Here is a 17,012-nt window from a genome sequence, read left to right on the forward strand (position 1 = left end):
GGCAGAAAAAGAGAGATCATCCATGTGCTGGTACACTCCCCAAATGGCTGCAACAGCTGGAGCTTGGCTGATCCGAAGCCAGGAGCCAGGAACCAGAAGCTTCCTCTGGGTCTCCCAGGCAGGTGCAGGGGGCCCAAACACTTGGGCCATCTTCTACTGCTTTCCCAGGCCACAGCAGGGAGCTGGGTTGGAAGTGGAGCAACTGGGTCTCCAGCCAGCACCCATTTTGGACGTCAGCACTGTAGGTGGCGGTTTTACCCACTACACCACAGCGCCAGCCCCAGCAGTGGAATTTAATAAGGAACTTCATCTTGTACAGAAACTCTGCATGAACAAGACTAGAGAATACAAATCTAAGCAGGATTTTTTTTTTTTTTTTTTGACAGGCAGAGTGGACAGTGAGAGAGACAGAAAGAAAGGTCTTCCTTTGCCAGTGGTTCACCACTCCAATGGCCGCAGCGGCAGGCACACCGCGCTGATCCGAAGGCGGGAGCCAGGTACTTCTCCTGGTCTCCCATGGGGTGGTGCAGGGCCCAAGCACCTGGGCCATCCTCCACTGCACTCCCTGGCCACAGCAGAGAGCTGGCCTGGAAGAGGGGCAACCGGGACAGAATCCGGTGCCCCGACCGGGACTAGAACCCGGTGTGCTGGCACCGCAAGGCGGAGGATTAGCCTAGTGAGCCGCGGTGCCGGCCTCCAGCAGGATCTGAAGAGGGAGCTTTTTAAGGTGCAGCAAATATTTGGTAAAGCAGACGTGAACATGTTCCCTCAAATTTGAAGAGCCAAAAATTGAAACCAACAAAAGACCCTGGTCCTGAAGAAGTAATGTAAAATTAATCTGTTGTAGATTAGTTGTACAATTAATCAGAAGCATTGGAGTAAACATACCTTTCACAATTATCAAATGTTATTTTAATTTTGATTCCAAATAAATTAATTGGTAATGTTGGGAGAAAAAATAACCAAGAATTTGGCCTCTAGACTGACTTAAATAGAAGGGTTTTGAGCCGAGGGATATCTAATCATTTTGACTTTTCTATAAGGGGTAGAAACACATCAAGAGATTATTGCTATAATCCAGGTGAGCAGTGATGGTGATGGTGGTTTTGGGACAAATAGGATGACAGTAATTGGGGTGAGACGTGGGTTTTTTTTTAAGGGGGGGGTGAGACTTAGAAATATGATATGAGAGAAAAGAGGCAGAGATGACTTCAAAAATCTCCAATTAGCATCTTGGGATGACTTTCTAGAGGGGAAAAAATCATTATATGCATTTTTTCAGGTTCTTTTTACCTAGGGCTAAATTGTTCACCTGAAGAATCAATTTATACTTGCAGAATTCTTTTTTTTTTTTTTTTTGGACAGGCAGAGTGGACAGTGAGAGAGAGACAGAGAGAAAGGTCTTCCTTTGCCATTGATTCACCCTCCAATGGCTGCCGTGGCCGGCGCGCTGCGGCCGGCACACCGCACTGATCCGATGGCAGGAGCCAGGTACTTCTCCTGGTCTCCCATGGGGTGCAGGGCCCAAGCACCTGGGCCATCCTCCACTGCACTCCCTGGCCGCAGCAGAGAGCTGGCCTGGAAGAGGGGCAACCGGGACAGAATCCAGCGCCCCGACCGGGACTAGAACCCGGTGTGCCGGCGCCGCAAGGCGGAGGATTAGCCTAGTGAGCCGCAGCGCCGGCCGTTATACTTGCAGAATTCTATAAAGAATATGGTTTATAAAAGTTTTTGAGGGGCCGGAGCCATGGCTCACCTGGCTAATCCTCCGCCTTCGGCACCGGAATTCCATATGGGCGCCGGGTTCTAGTCCCGGTTGATTCTCTTCCAGTCCAACTCTCTGCTGTGGCCCAGGAAGGCAGTGGAGGATGGCCCAAGTGCTTGGGTGCCTGCAACTACATGGGAGACCAGGAAGAAGCATCTGGCTCCTGGCTTCAGATCCGCATAGCTCCAGCAGTAGCGGCCATCTGGGGGGTGAACCAACAGAAGAAAGACCTTTCTGTCTGTCTCTCCCTCTCACTGTCTGTAACTCTACCTGTCAAATAAATAAATAAAAAATCTTAAAAAAAAAAAAGTTTTTGAGAAAAAGTGTCCCAACCAGAATTTTGAAAATAGCTTTACAAATTACTTTAGCCTTCATAGCATTATCAGAGAGCTGAAATGTTCACTGACATTTTCATGTTTATGTTACCATGTTTTAAACAGGAAAATCTTTCTGGTAGAGATTATCAAGGGCTAAGTGTTTCTCTTTTGAACTTATAGAAATAACTAAAACATGGAGTGAAATACTATGAGAAACATTTACCCAAAAGGACAGGACAAGGAAAAGGAACTTTAAAAATTAGAGGAAAAGGCCGGCACCGTGGCTCAATAGGCTAATCCTCCGCCTTTGGCGCTGGCACACCGCGTTCTAGTTCTGGTCAGGGTGCCGGATTCTGTCCCAGTTGCTCCTCTTCCAGGCCAGCTCTCTGCTATGGCCCGGGTGTGCAGTGGAGGATGGCCCAAGTGCTTGGGCCCTGCACCCCATGGGAGACCAGGAGAAGCACCTGGCTCCTGGCTTCAGATCAGTGTGGTGTGCCGGCCGCAGCGCACCAGCCGCGGCGGCCATTGGAGGGTGAACCAATGGCAAAGGAAGACCTTTCTCTCTGTCTCTCTCTCACTGTCCACTCTGCCTGTCCAGCTTGCTCACTGCAGGTCTTGGAGCTTCTTAGTCTCCATAATTGCAAGAATTGTGTGTGTGTGTCTTCCATCAGTTCTTTTCCTCTGGAGAACCCTGATTAATACACCCCATATATAGTCGATGTTTAGTGTATGTTGAATGACAAAACCAATCGTAGTCAGAAGTGGAGGAGACGGATACACAGGGATCTCTGGGAGGTAGACAATTGTCCAAGCTGACCAGTGAGACTAAGGGCCAAGCTAAATGCTCTTGGAAAATGCCTTTGGTAGTATGGACTAGCAAGCAGATATCTGGACTCTAGATGGGCAGAGATGCAGACAGGCAGGTGTTCCTGTGAGTGTTCAGAGATCTGTGTCAGGAGAGTAATGGTAAGTAACCCGCAAAGACCAAATGTTGAAAGCCTCAAGAAAGCGAGGAAAAGCAAACATTTCTCTGTCAGTTTGTGGTGTGGCTTTCCCCGATCACTTAATCCAACAAATCTGGAAGTCCAGTGTTCTTGCTTTATCAGAAAAGGAAATGGAGAATAAAAATAAATAAAACTATACGAACTGTGATCCAGGGTAGAGACTCAGGCACAGAGGAAAATGATAGGGAGACAGTCCTCAAAATACCTTGCATGGCAGGAATTTGCTCATAAGAACAAGGATGGGAAGGATAAAAGTGGATGTTAGAATGGCATTATAATATTCAGTTCACCAATCTGCAAAGACCCATGTACTAAAAGAGTGAATGAAATAGCTTAACATCTTATTATGCAATTTCTATAATTGATGATGGGCACGCAAGGAGTGCTCCTGACATCCACTTCATTTGCCAGATTAACTGATGCTCCTCATTTCCTCTTTCACACATATCCTCTGCATGGTATATGCTGAAAATGAGTATAATTCCCTCTAACATATTTGGGAACCTCTGCTCCCACTACAGCTTTCTTGCTTGTGGAGCCACTTGCATTTTCCCCATACCTGTTTATGCTAGTTAAACTTATTATTGTAATTATGTTAATTAATTAAGTATTATGTGAACCGATGAAATGCGAAAGAAATACCACTAAAGAAGTTACTGTCGGGCCGGCGCCGTGGCTCACTAGGCTAATCCTCCGCCTTGTGGCGCCAGCACACTGGGTTCTAGTCCCAGTCGGGGCACCGGATTCTGTCCCGGTTGCCCCTCTTCCAGGCCAGCTCTCTGCTGTGGCCAGGGAGTGCAGTGGAGGATGGCCCAAGTGCTTGGGCCCTGCACCCCATGGGAGACCAGGAGAAGTACCTGGCTCCTGCCTTCGGATCAGCGCGGTGCGCCTGCCGCTGCGGCCATTGGAGGGTGAACCAGCGGCAAAAGGAAGACCTTTCTCTCTGTCTCTCTCACTGTCCACTCTGTCTGTCAAAAAATAAATAAATAAATATAAAAAAAAAAGAAGTTACTGTCAAACGAAGTGTAAGCAAGACAATTAGAAGAGCCTAGCAAAAATTAGTAAATATCCATATTTATATTGCAGGCGAATGACAAACATTTGTAGTATACATTAAAAATGGAAAGTTTAAGATACATATGCATCATGTTTTAATCATGCCATTTTAATTGACTTTTCTGTCCACCAATCACCTACCAGGGTTGGAGAAGAGAGCTTTTACTATGTGCTGTATTTGTGTAGCACTTTGGATCCTTCCTTCTATAAAAACACAAGTTGCCTAGAAAAACAAAAATAAAGGATGGAGCCTACATTCTTTCGTGGCTGTGTTCAGTACTTTTGTGTGAAACTTTAGTACAGAGTATAATACCACATGTCTGCTTTGCCTGTTCCTGTTAGTCTTAGGCTAATGTTTCTCTTATGCATGAAATTTTGCAGCAGGAATATATGGGGCTCACTAGGAATTATGCATTTAGATGCCAGGTTGCTGTCATTGTCTCTTCATGGGCCAATGTGTATGGTGTTTTGATAGTTCTCTCTGAAAGGAGCCTTAGAAAGAATCTAGCGCAGTGTTCTTGTGTTAAACACGAGTAGCGGCAGGTGTTTGGCCTAGCGATTAAAACATCTGCAACCCAGATCCGATTTGCTTGGGTTTGAGCCCTGCCTCCAGCTCTTGACTCCAGCTTCCTGCTAATTTAGACTTTAGGAGGGAGCAGTGATGGTTCACATAAATTGATTCCTGCCACCTAAATGGGCCCCAGCTTCAAGCTCAGTCGACTTGGCTGTTGTGGGCATTTGGGAGTGAACCAGCAGATGGGAGTGCTCTCAATCTCTCGCTCTCTCTTTCCCTCTCTCTCTCTCTCTCTCTCTCCCTCCCCTTCTCAAATAAATAAAATATATTTTTATCAAAAAAAGTTTTAAATAAAGATGAGTAAACCAAGCACAAGGAATGAAGAAACTTTCTCAGTGTAAAAAAAAAATTTTTTTTTAATTTGACAGGTAGAGTTACAGACAGTGAGAGAGAGAGAGACAGAGAGAAAGGTCTTCCTTCCGTTGGTTCACCCTACAAATGGCTGCCACGGCCAGAGCTACGCCAAATGGCCCATGTGGGTGCAGGGTCCCAAACACTTGGGCCATCCTCCACTGCCCTCCTGGGCCACAGCAGAGAGCTGGACTGGAAGAGGAGCAACCAACACTAGAACCCGGGACACATATGGGATGCTGGCGCCGCAGGCGGAGGATTAACCTAGTGCACCACCACATTGGCCCCAGTGTAAACATTTATTAAATTAAGGGAAATGTTTATACATCCCTTAACATTGTATCTTCTCCATGATATGTAACACTTGTAATCCAAGGATCTCAAAGGATTTTTAAATTAGATAATTAACTATTCTTATACCTATATATCAAATTATTCTCCTAATTTTTTTAAGATTTATTTTATTTGAAAGGCAGAGTTACAGAGAGGTAATGACAGAGAGAGAGAGAGAGAGAGAGAGAGAGAGAGGTCTTGCATCTGCTGGTTCACTCCCCAGATGGCCACAATGGCCAGAGCTGTGTCAATCTGAAGCTAGGAGCCAAGAACATCCCCTGGGCCTCCCACACGGATGCAGGGCTCAAGGACTTGGACCATCTTCTACTGCTTTTTCAGGCCATAACAGAGAGCTGGATTGGAAGTGGAGCATCCAGGACTTGAACCGGTGCCCATTTGAGATGCCAGCACTGCAGGTGTGGCTTTACCTGCCATGCCACAGCACTGGCCCTATTCTCCTAATTTCTAGCAGCTGTGTTACCTCCTGTCAGACACTGAATTAAAATTCAACATTCTCTTTGCTGGTGAATCAGTTAAGAGTTATATTAATCTGAGAATAAGACTCCTGAAAAACGAGGGTTATTTTTATCACTTAAGTCACAAGTAGGCAATCCAGGCCTCATCTGTCTCCTCTGGGTTCTCATACTGTCATCAGAAACATTTATGCTTTTTCTGTTTTTTTGTTCAGCCATTTTCAGAGTGTGCTTATCATCTCATACTTAGCTAATCCACCTCAAGTATTGTAGGCTTGCTTTGGTAAAAGTAATAGGAAGGAGGGGAAAAAAGCATGAAGCTGATCTGGCTTGCCTTCAAAAAGAGATTTTCTGAAACTGCGCCTAGTCATTTTATCTTCCACCTGACTGGCCAACCATGTCACATGACCGCTTGTATCTGCAAGAGAGGCTGGGAAATGTGGTTTTTGGCTGAACATTTTGCCACCTCTAAACAACTGAGGCAGTTAGTAAGGAAGAAGGAGAGAATAAGTGTTGGGTAATTAGCCATCTCTGTCACTGCAGGACTGGTGCCAAAATGAGAAAGACTGTATGATACCTCCCATGTACCTGGCACTTAATAGATGCTGAAAAGCTGGTAGCTCTTATTTTCTTAAAAAAAAAAAAAATGAAACCAATGGTGATGTCCCAGATTTCTTCCATAGAAATTGTGAAGAAATATTTTCATACAGGTAATGAATCAAATATAACAATAAAATAATCTTTAATAAAAAACAAATTTTTACTAAATTGCCATGTAGCATTAAAATATTTGGAGACATGTGTTTGGCAGTGGTAAAGATGCAATTGGGTCACCTTCATCCCATATCAGACTGCCTGGTTCAAGTTTTGACTCTGCCCCTGACTCCAGCTTCCTGCTAATGTGCACCCTGAGTGGCTGTAGGTAAATACTCAAGTAGTTGGGTCCCTGCCACCCAAGACCTGTTGAGTTCCAGGCTCCTTGCTTTGTCCTAGCACAGTCTTGGGTGTGGGCATTTGAGAGGGTCAACCAGCAGAGGGAAGATCTGTCTCTGTGTCTCTCTCTTTCAAGTAAAGTCAAAATAAACAAATAATTTTTTTTTACAAAATCAGCACTAAAATATTAGTACGACAATTTTTTAAAACTCATTTGATTAACCAGATTATCATTTGAACATTGGTCAGTGAATGTGTACTATAGTCTGAAAATTTTTAAATACATCACTTTTTTCTCTCCTTATGTTTTCATAGTTGAAAAATATTCATTATATTTATAAAATAAAATATTGTGTATTTTATCTAAGTAAAATGGTGACATGTTGAGTAAACAACATCGGTTGTGTCATTAAAATTGTATTACGAATATTTATTTGTACTGTTCGTACATTGTTAAGTGAAAATCTTGACCTTTGTTTTTTAATTTTTTTTTATTTTATTTTTATTTTTTATTTTTTGACAGGCAGAGTGGACAGTGAGAGAGACAGAGAGAAAGGTCTTCCTTTGCCGTTGGTTCACCCTCCAATGGCCGCCGCGGCCGGCGTGCTGCGGCCAGCACACCGCGCTGATCCGATGGCAGGAGCCAGGTGCTTCTCCTGGTCTCCCATGGGGTGCAGGGCCCAAGGACTTGGGCCATCCTCCACTGCACTCCCTGGCCACAGCAGAGAGCTGGCCTGGAAGAGGGCAACCGGGACAGAATCCGGCGCCCCGACCGGGACTAGAACCCGGTGTGAGCCGCGGCGCCGCTGAAAATCTTGACCTTTGAAAGATGTTCCTGTGGAGATCATTGGGTTTCTGATTTAAGTGGCAAGAATTTTTAGTTTCTGTAGACATTAATACTAGAATGGCAATTCCAGAAGTTTTATGTATGATGTTTGTTTTGTGAAGCAACAATAAGAAAAAGGCAAATATTTTTAGAAAAGCAACTCTTTTTCACATACAGAAATAAAAAACATCTTAGCATTTCATAGATATAAAAGTATCTAGGCCGGCGCCACGGCTCAGTAGGCTAATCCTCCGCCTTGCGGCGCCAGCACACCAGGTTCTAGTCCCGGTCGGAGCACCCGATTCTGTCCCGGTTGCCCCTCTTCCAGGCCAGCTCTCTGCTGTGGCCAGGGAGTGCAGTGGAGGATGGCCCAAGTGCTTGGGCCCTGCACCCAATGGGAGACCAGGAGAAGCACCTGGCTCCTGCCATCGGATCAGCGCAGCGTGCCAGCCGTGGCGGCCATTGGAGGGTGAACCAACGGCAAAAGGAAGACCTTTCTCTCTGTCTCTCTCTCTCACTATCCTCTCTGCCTGTCAAAAAAAAAGAAGTATCTAGTACTAACATCTGCCTCACACACGTGATATATTGTGCAGTCAATCCCATGATAAAATAGAAAGCTAACCAGCTGTTGCGGCCATCTGGGCAGTGAACCAGTGGATGGAAGGCCCCCTCTCCCCCACCTCTGCCTCTGTGTAACTCTGCCTTTCAAATAAATAAATAAATAGTAAAAATAGAAAGCTGGGAGCCAGCACTGTGGCGCAGCAGGTTGAGGCCCTGGCCTGGGGCGCCTGCATCCCTCATATGGGCGCCAGTTCTAGTCCTGGCTGCTCCTTTTCCAATCTAGCTCTCTGCTGTGGCCTGGGATGGTAGTGAAGGATGACCCAAGTTCTTGGGCCCCTTCGCCCATGTGGGAGACCAGGGGGAGGCTCCTGGTTCCTGACTTCGGATCGGCACAGCTCCAGCCATTGCGGCCATCTGGGGAGTGAACCAGAGGATGGAGGGCCTCGCTCTCTGTCTCTACCTCTCACTGTAACTCTGTCTTTCAAATAAAATAAATAAATAATAGAAAGCTAAAGCACAATCCAGTATTATTATACTGAACCTTTATCATATATATTGTTTGTAAATGCATAGGCATAATAATAGTTCATATAAACCTTTCTCTAAGTATTTGCTTTAAAATGCACTAAATATGAAAAGGGTATGTGTGTGTGTGTGAGAGAGAGAGAGAGAAAGAAGGAAGGAAGGAGAGAAAGAGAAAGAGAAAGAGAAAGAGAAAGAGAGAGAGAGAGAGAAAGAAAGAAAGAAAGAAAGAAAGAAAGAAAGAAAGAAAGAAAGAAAGAAAGAGAGAGAGAGAAAGAAAGAAATCTAGCCATTAAAAAGATTTTCCAGGGACCAGTGCTGTGACGTAGTAGGCTAAGCCTCCACCTGCAGCACCGGCATCCCATGTGGGTGTGGGTTCAAGTCCCAGGTGCTCCTCTTATCCAGATCACTGCTTAGGATGTGGGAAAGCAGTGGAAGATGGCCCAAGCACTTGGGCCCCTGCACCTGCGTGGGAGACCCGGAAGAAGCTCCTGGCTTCGGATCAGCTCAGCTCCAGCCATTGCAGCCGTTTGGGGTGTGAACCAGTGGATGGAAGACCCCTCTCTCTCTCTTTCAAATAAAAAAAAAAAAATCTTTAAAAAAATAGTTTTTCTAAAGATGGATGTTGATGCCTGGGTTTTGAGTCCTGGCTGTACTTCTGATTGCAGCTCCCTACTAATGCACACTGTGGAAACCAGAAGGTTCCAAGTACTTGGGACTTTTCAACCATATGAGAGACTCAGATTGAGTTCTTACTCCTGGCTTCAGCTTGGCCCAGCTCTCACTCTCTCTCCTTCTCTCCTCTTTCAAATAAAATGCTTAAAAAATTTATTTATTTGAAAGGCAGAGTAGCAGAGGGAGAGGGAGAGACAGCTATATCTTTAATTTGCTGGTTCACTCTCCAAGTGGCCACAACAGCCAGGGCTGGATCAGGCTGAATCCATGAGCCAGGAGCTTCTTCCAGGTATCTCACATGGCTGTCAGAAACCCAAGTACTTGCACCATCTTCTGTTGCTTTCCTAGGCATATCAGTAGGGAGCTGGGTTGGAAGTGGAACAGCCAGGACTTGAACCAGTGCCCCAATAAGGGATGCCAGAGTCACAGGCAGCAGCTTAACCCACTATGCCACAACACCAGCCACCTCAGTTTTTTTAAAAAAATTTTAATTCTACCACAGATGATCTCTAAATTATAAGTCTTTCTATGTAGGAGTCATTATGCTTAATACTCTATAAATACTTATGTCTCTCAATCTTTACAGTAATTCTGGGTAGTTATTACTCCAATGAAAGGAATCACAGGGAAAGGAGACAGAGAAATTATGTGTCTCATACAGAGACCACAGAGCTATGATTCGAACTCAGATCTGACTGTGAAGCCTATGTAGGTTCCTCTTTTCCATACCGAAAAATGTCATTGCTCTCGAATCGGACACAGCCTCTTAGTTTTTAAAGTGACAGTTTGGTGACCTCTGATATTGGTTTTTTTTTTTAAAGATTTATTTATTTTGCTTGAAAGTCAAAGTTACACAGAGAGAAGAGAGGGGGAGAGAGAGAGAGAGGGAGGGAGAGAGAGGTTTTCCATCCGATGGTTCACTCCCCAATTGGCTGCAATGGTTGGAACTGCGCCGATCCAAAGTCAGGAGCCAGGAGCCTCCTCCGGTCTCCCAAGCGGGTGTAGGGGCCCAAGGACTTGGGTTATCTTCCACTGCTTTCCCAGGCCATAGCAGAGAGCTGGACAGGAAGTGGAGCAGCCGGGTCTCGAACTGGTGCCCATATGGTTTGCCGGCGCTTCAGGCCAGTGCATTAACCCACTGTGCCACAGCGCCGGCCCTGACCTCTGATATTGTTAATAGATGTAGTTCTCAGATCTGTGAAATTTAATTTTGATTCAGATTTACTTTCCAAATACAGCCAAATGCAAGCAGAATAATATGAAGAAATGAATAATTAATGAATTCAGTTTATAAAGTTTAAACCCAAATTTCTCCCCTTGATTGTAGGATTTAGCTTTTTTTCACTGTCATTACCAAAAATACTTGACTCCCTTATCCACTTAATTTTACATATGTGTACATCTAGTATGCTTTATCTGTGTATGTGTGTATGTCTTGAAATTGCAGCTTTTAACCCCATCGTTCCACCAGGAAATTGTTTCTGCTTTTTCATTTTTTTTTTTTAAGATTTATTTATTTTTTTGAAAAGTAGAGTTACAGAGAGGTCTTCCATTCATTGGCTCACTCCCCAAATGGTTGCAACGGCTGGAGCTGGGCTGATCTGAAGCCAGGAGCCTGGAGTTTCCTCTGGGTCTCCCATGTGGGTGCAGGGGCCCAAACACTTGGGCCATCCTCTGATGCTTTCCCAGGTGCATTAGCAGGGAGCTGGATCAGAAGTGGAGCAGGGCTGGCACCGTGGCTCACTTTGCTAATCCCATATGGGCACCAGGTTTTAGTCCCGGTTGTTCCTCTTCCAGTCCAGCTCTCTGCTGTGGCCCGGGGAAAGCAGTGGAGGATGGCCCAAGTGCTTGGGCCCCTGCACCCCCATGGGAGACCAAGAGGAAGCACCTGGCTCCTGGTGTAGCTCCGGCTGACACAGCCACTTGGGGGGTGAATCAACGGAGAAAGGAAGACCTCTCTCTCTCTCTCTCTCACTGTCTAACTCCATCAAATAAATTAAAAAAAAAAAAAAAAAGTGGAGCAGCTGGGACTCTAACTGGCACCCATATGGGATGCCTGCGCAACAGGCAGAGACCTGACGAACTACTCCACAGAGCAGCCATGTGTTTTCTATTGCAGTTTTTCTTGCTTGTCTCTCCTTGAGTTAGGTTAATCCCATCACCTACAGTTAAGCCTGTTTTTGATGACTTTCTTTAACTCCATTAAACCTAACCCCACCTCCTCTATTCCCATGCCACACCTCTTCCCCACCCTCATTTAGTGTACTTCCTGTTCTTACCCATAGTGCCTATGTCAGTATTATCATTTCCTTGGCAACATCCTCATGAGTGGAAGTTAGGCCTCATCACAAAGAATTTGTTCGAGTATAAATATCCTTTTAAATAACTGAAATAAGGATACACAGAATACAAAACATGTAATGCTTATGAGCAAAATTGACATTTTGAGACTTGATTTTTGTTTTCAGCCCTTGTCTATACTCTTGAGTAAGTGGTTTTTCTACTTACTACTTGTTGAATTCTTTATTTGGTGGAGGGTTAAGTTTGTGATTACGAAATAAATGGAAAGTATGTAATTGTGAAAATTAAAAGAAAAAATAAGGAAGGAAGGAGGAAGGAGGCTGAGAGCATGGTAGGAAAGATGATAGGGTGGGAAGTATCATTATACCCTTAAATCTATATATATGAAATATATCAAATTTGTACACCTTATATAAATAAAAAATTTTTGAGGGAACTGAAATAAAATGCACATTTTTAATTCTTTCTGTCTTTCCCAAACTTCTTAGTGAGCCGGATGATGCCTTTCTAAATTATTTGCATTACTCCTTCCATATTTATATTTTATCTCTTTCAGTTTTTCCTGATTTCCATTCCAGAATCCTTATAGTACCCAACTTGTTTTATGCTTTTTCCACTCCCACGTTAGTAGAATGTGCACTTATCTCACTGAATTTAATTAAAGCATAGTTCCTTCAGACAACTCTATAGCTTTAAGGACTTCGCTTAAAGCAGTTTTCTCCCTATTTCTCTTAGCCCCCTCATTTCCAGTACCCCAGCTACCATCCTCAGCATCCTCCTTATCACTGTTCCAGACCAAATTCAGAAGGCCACTTCTTCCGCCTGAGTGCTTTGCTCATTCCTCAGTTCTAGTACTCTGTAGGGCTTGGGACCATGTTATACTCATCTTAACCATTGCTCAAATATTTTTTTTTAATTTTTATTTTTTGACGGGCAGAGTGGACAGTGAGAGAGAGAGACAGAGAGAAAGGTCTTCCTTTGCCGTTGGTTCACCCTCCAATGGCCACCGCGGTTGGCGCGCTGCAGCCAGCGCACCACGCTGATCCGATGGCAGCAGCCAGGTACTTCTCCTGGTCTCCCATGGGGTGCAGGGCCCAAGCACTTGGGCCATCCTCCACTGCACTCCTGGGCCACAGCAGAGAGCTGGCCTGGAAGAGGGGCAACCGGGACAGAATCCGGCGGCCCGGCCGGGACTAGAACCCGGTGTGCCGGCGCCGCAAGGCGGAGGATTAGCCTAGTGAGCCGCGGCGCTCCACCATTGCTCAAATATTGAATTGGTGAATAGTTAGGCCAAATGCCTTATCCAATTCATCTATACTTTTACAAGTAGAATTCTCCTTTACAGTAAAACAATTTTTTTTCATTTTGACCTTTTCCTGAACATTTCACTTCTTGTTGCCACTGGATATCTCCTTCTAATCCAGTTGATCTTTTGCAGATGAAAGATTTTTTTTATTTGTTAAAGTGTACTCTATTTCTCTTTCTAGGGCATCCAACAGGATCCTTTTGTACTTGAAAGAGTACTATTTTCACTTTCATAAAGAATCCCAAGCCTATTACCTCCTCGGATCTGGAAAGTCTGCTCCTGCCCACAGGTCAGGCTGAGCAACACCCCTGGCAGAGCAGCAGCAGAGACCCCAGCTGCAGGCTGCTGGATCCCTCCACAAAAAGAAAGGGCATTGAATGTGCTTGCAAGGCCCAGTTCTTCCCAACCATCTCTAACCCATAGCCAATGAAGTGGTAAGCAGAAATGCATGGCATGGTAGATCTTAAAAATGAAATAAAAAATGCATATATGCATTATGGATAGATTACTTTGTAAAGTATATTCTTGCCTTATTTTCTTAGGGATAAAAATATTTCAAGGCAATTACGATAAAGCAAATGTTAAGAAACCACTAAAACATTTTTTCAGCTGTTTTCTTTGTGTCTGACTTAAAATGTGTATTTCAGCACTGTGTTATACTACAGAGTATGTAGGTTTGTCTGTCCTGTCATCGCTTTCAAAGGGAAGTTCTTATTTTTAAATCTCTACATCATTGTTAAATAGTTCTAATAATAAGAGGCCTAAATTTTAAGTCTTCAGGGACATCAAGGTGTCTCATCTACTATTTTATTCAAGCTCTAGCAGAATATTGCAAAACAAGGATGTGACAGGCAATAGAGGGCAAGAACAAAGCCTGAAGTTACTTTGCTGTTGACAACGCCTAAGACACAGCATCAAGTTATAACATTTTTTTGTTTAAAACTGGTTGGCTACTAAGCGAACGAAAAGAGGTAGAAAGCTTCTAGGCATATCTGTTTCAGGACAAATCTTGTAACTATTTTTCCTCCTTTAGTAATTATTATATTCTTCCTAGTACCTAGCTCAGAGCACTGTTAAAACATTCTTGGGAAAGTAGTCATTTATTTTTTTAAGATTTATTTTATTTATTTGAAAGACAGAGTTACAGAGAGAGATAGAGAGATAGAGGTCTTCCATCTGCTGGTTCACCTACCAAATGGCCCCAGTGGCCAGAGCTGAGCTGATCCAAAGCCAGGAGCTTTGGATCTCCCATGCAGGTGCAGGGACCCAAGCAATTGGGCCATCCTCTGCTGGGGAAAGCAGTCATTTAAAAACAGAGTTAAGAAACTCACATTTCAGCCTTGCAATATGGTTTACTTGTGTAATGACCTTAGGGATTTACTCCAATTGGTCGGTCTAATAAAGTAGACCAGGCATAGCCTACAGAATCTAAGTCCTAGGATCAGGTGTTTAGCCTAAGTGTTAAGATGTCCCAAATCCATATCATAGTGCCTGGGTTCAATTCCTGGCCCAAGCTCCTGACTTCAGCTTCCCAGTAAAGCAGACCCTAGGGAGCAGCAATGATGTTTCAAGTGATTGTGTTCCTGCTACCCACATGTGAGACCTGGATTAAGTTCTCAGCTCTTGGCTCTGTTCCTAGCCCAGCCCTTGCCAAAGTGGGCATTTGGGAAGTAAACCAACAGATGAAAATATTCTCTCTGTCTCTCCCTCTCCTCCCTCTCTCTCTGTCTCCATCTCTGTCTCTGTCTCTCTCTCTCTTTGTGTGTGTGTGTGTGTGTGTGTGTGTAGCTTGCTAGCTGATTGGCTGGCTATCTCTCTGCCTCTCAAATTAAAAAACAAAATTAAGACTCAAAAATTTATTTCAACTCTACCAAATATTTTTAGTTACTACAGTTTCCTTGAGGAAGGGGTGGAGCTAATGAAAGTGCAACAGGCATTTGGTAATGATCTGAATTTTGGCAGCCAAAAATAACCATAGTGGAAAAATATCATGACTGACAGTTGTGTAACTTTGAGATTGGGCACAGACAATTCAAGTTTACCTTTGCATTATAAAAATGATTTACTAGGCACATGGGTAAACGTTAGGGTTTATCTTACTTTATAATGAATGTTATTTTATGCAAGATCTTTTATCCTCCAAATAGTTTATTCAGAAATAATAAAGCACATTGCAGACATACCTTCTTGTTTCCCCCAGAGGCTACCCTCTGGTGTTTTAAAGTAACAAAATCTGACTAATACTCAGCCTCCAGTTTAGAGGTTCACAGTCCAAGGTCAAGCAGCCTTACTGGAGTAGCATCTGAGGACCTCAGAGGATGGAAGAGGGATGACCATATGGAGAGCCAGGAAGCAGAGGGGGAAGCTATATTGAACGTGGCTTAAATAGGCAACCCGCTCGTGAGAATTACCTTCCAAGGGCAAGTCCCATGTCCTAAAGGCCGCCTACCAGTGCCATAATTGGACCAAGCCTGCACCCTTAATCCATCAATCCATTAACCACGAACATAAACTTTGGGGTGTGTGGCTGACATTGAGGTGTAGTACGTTAAATCACCTCCTATAATGCCAACATCCCATATTGCCGCCAGAGGCTGCTCCACTTCCAATCCAGCTCCCTGCTAAAGGAGCAGGGGCCTGGCAAATTAAATACTTTAATCACAAATAGGGCCAGATAATATCACCATTCATAGGGAACTTCCAAAAATAGCAGGAATGGTATCATGTTGATTCATTCTCTTCCCAAGATTGTCACAAAGTCCAAAATCCACTAAACTGGAATTGATGACCAATCCCCTGTCACTCTTGGTTTCTTTTGCTACCTTCCAGACCTTCATTTTGTTAAAAACTTGATATTTTCCACGTATTTTTAGCCACACATTTGCGTTATGCATATGCACCTACTTTTCTTAGGAGACTCTAAAGTGGCCATATCAGGTGAGCACCACTGTGGATGTTTCTCAAACCTCTGTCTCAGCCATCATCCCCTCCCTTGTCTTCCAGTGTTCATGTTCCTGAGAGCTATTAGATGTCACTACTGAAATACAAATATTAAATCTTAAAATCCACACATTTTCCCCCTTACAGTTCACATCCAAACCATCAATGTGTTTGGTCTGCTATTTTAAAAATACTTCCAGAATCTGATCACTTCTCGCTACCTCCATCCCAATCTGATGGTGGCCATCAACCCTTCCTGGATTGTTCCAGTAGCCTCCTCCCTGGTCTCTGTGCTTCCGCCCTCACTGCGCTCGCTTTCTTCTGAACATGGCAGCATCACAGGGTGAAACTTTAAAAATGGAAGTCACATCACAGGACAGCTCTGCACGCACCCCTGCACTGGCATGCCATCTCATTCCAAAGATAAACTAAATTTCTCATGATCTGTGAGGTCTCAGACAACAAGCCTTGGCCCCCATCTCTTACTCCTCTTCCCTCAATCACTATTTCCCGTGCTCCCTCTGACTAAAATGTGCTAAATCTTACTGATTCCTGAATGATTTGCTTCCTCACACTGTTACCATTAAATTAATACTTTTTAAAAAATATTTATTTACTTATTTATTTATTTATTTGAAAAGCAAAGGCAGAGTGACAGAGAGACAGAAGCAGAGAAAGAAAGAGAGCCAGGAGATTCTTCCAGGTCTCCCATGCGGGTGCAGGGGCCCAAGGACTTGGGCCATCTTCTACTGCTTTCCCAGGCCATAGCAGAGAGCTGGATTGGAAGTGGAGCAGCCTTGGAGACGGTGCTGTGGCATAGCAGGTAAAGCTGCCACCTGCAGTGCTGGCATCCCATACGGGCGCTGGTTCAAGTCCCGGCTGCCCCATTTCCTATCCAGCTCTCTGCTATGGCCTGAGAAAGCAGTAGAAGATGGCCCATGTGCTTGGGCCCCTGCACCTGCATGGGAGACCTGGAAGAAGCTCCTGGTTCCTAGCTTCGGATCGGCGCAGCAGATGGAAGACACCTCTCTCTCTCTCTCTCTCTCTCTGCCTCTCCTTCTCTCTCTCTGTAACT

General features: G+C 44.4%; 1 long non-coding RNA gene across 1 annotated transcript in view; it reads left to right on the forward strand.

Moving 5' to 3' along the window:
- Window positions 1-12,605: 12,605 nt before the first annotated feature.
- The window catches only part of LOC138843807 (uncharacterized), a 35,526-nt gene continuing 31,119 nt past the window's right edge, over window positions 12,606-17,012 (forward strand). Inside the window, exon 1 of the long non-coding RNA XR_011378805.1 lies at window positions 12,606-13,431. This is a non-coding gene — a long non-coding RNA (uncharacterized lncRNA). The remainder of the gene's footprint in view (window positions 13,432-17,012) is intronic.

The sequence above is a fragment of the Oryctolagus cuniculus genome, chromosome 9, assembly GCF_964237555.1.
Source record: "Oryctolagus cuniculus chromosome 9, mOryCun1.1, whole genome shotgun sequence".
NCBI lineage: Eukaryota > Metazoa > Chordata > Mammalia > Lagomorpha > Leporidae > Oryctolagus > Oryctolagus cuniculus.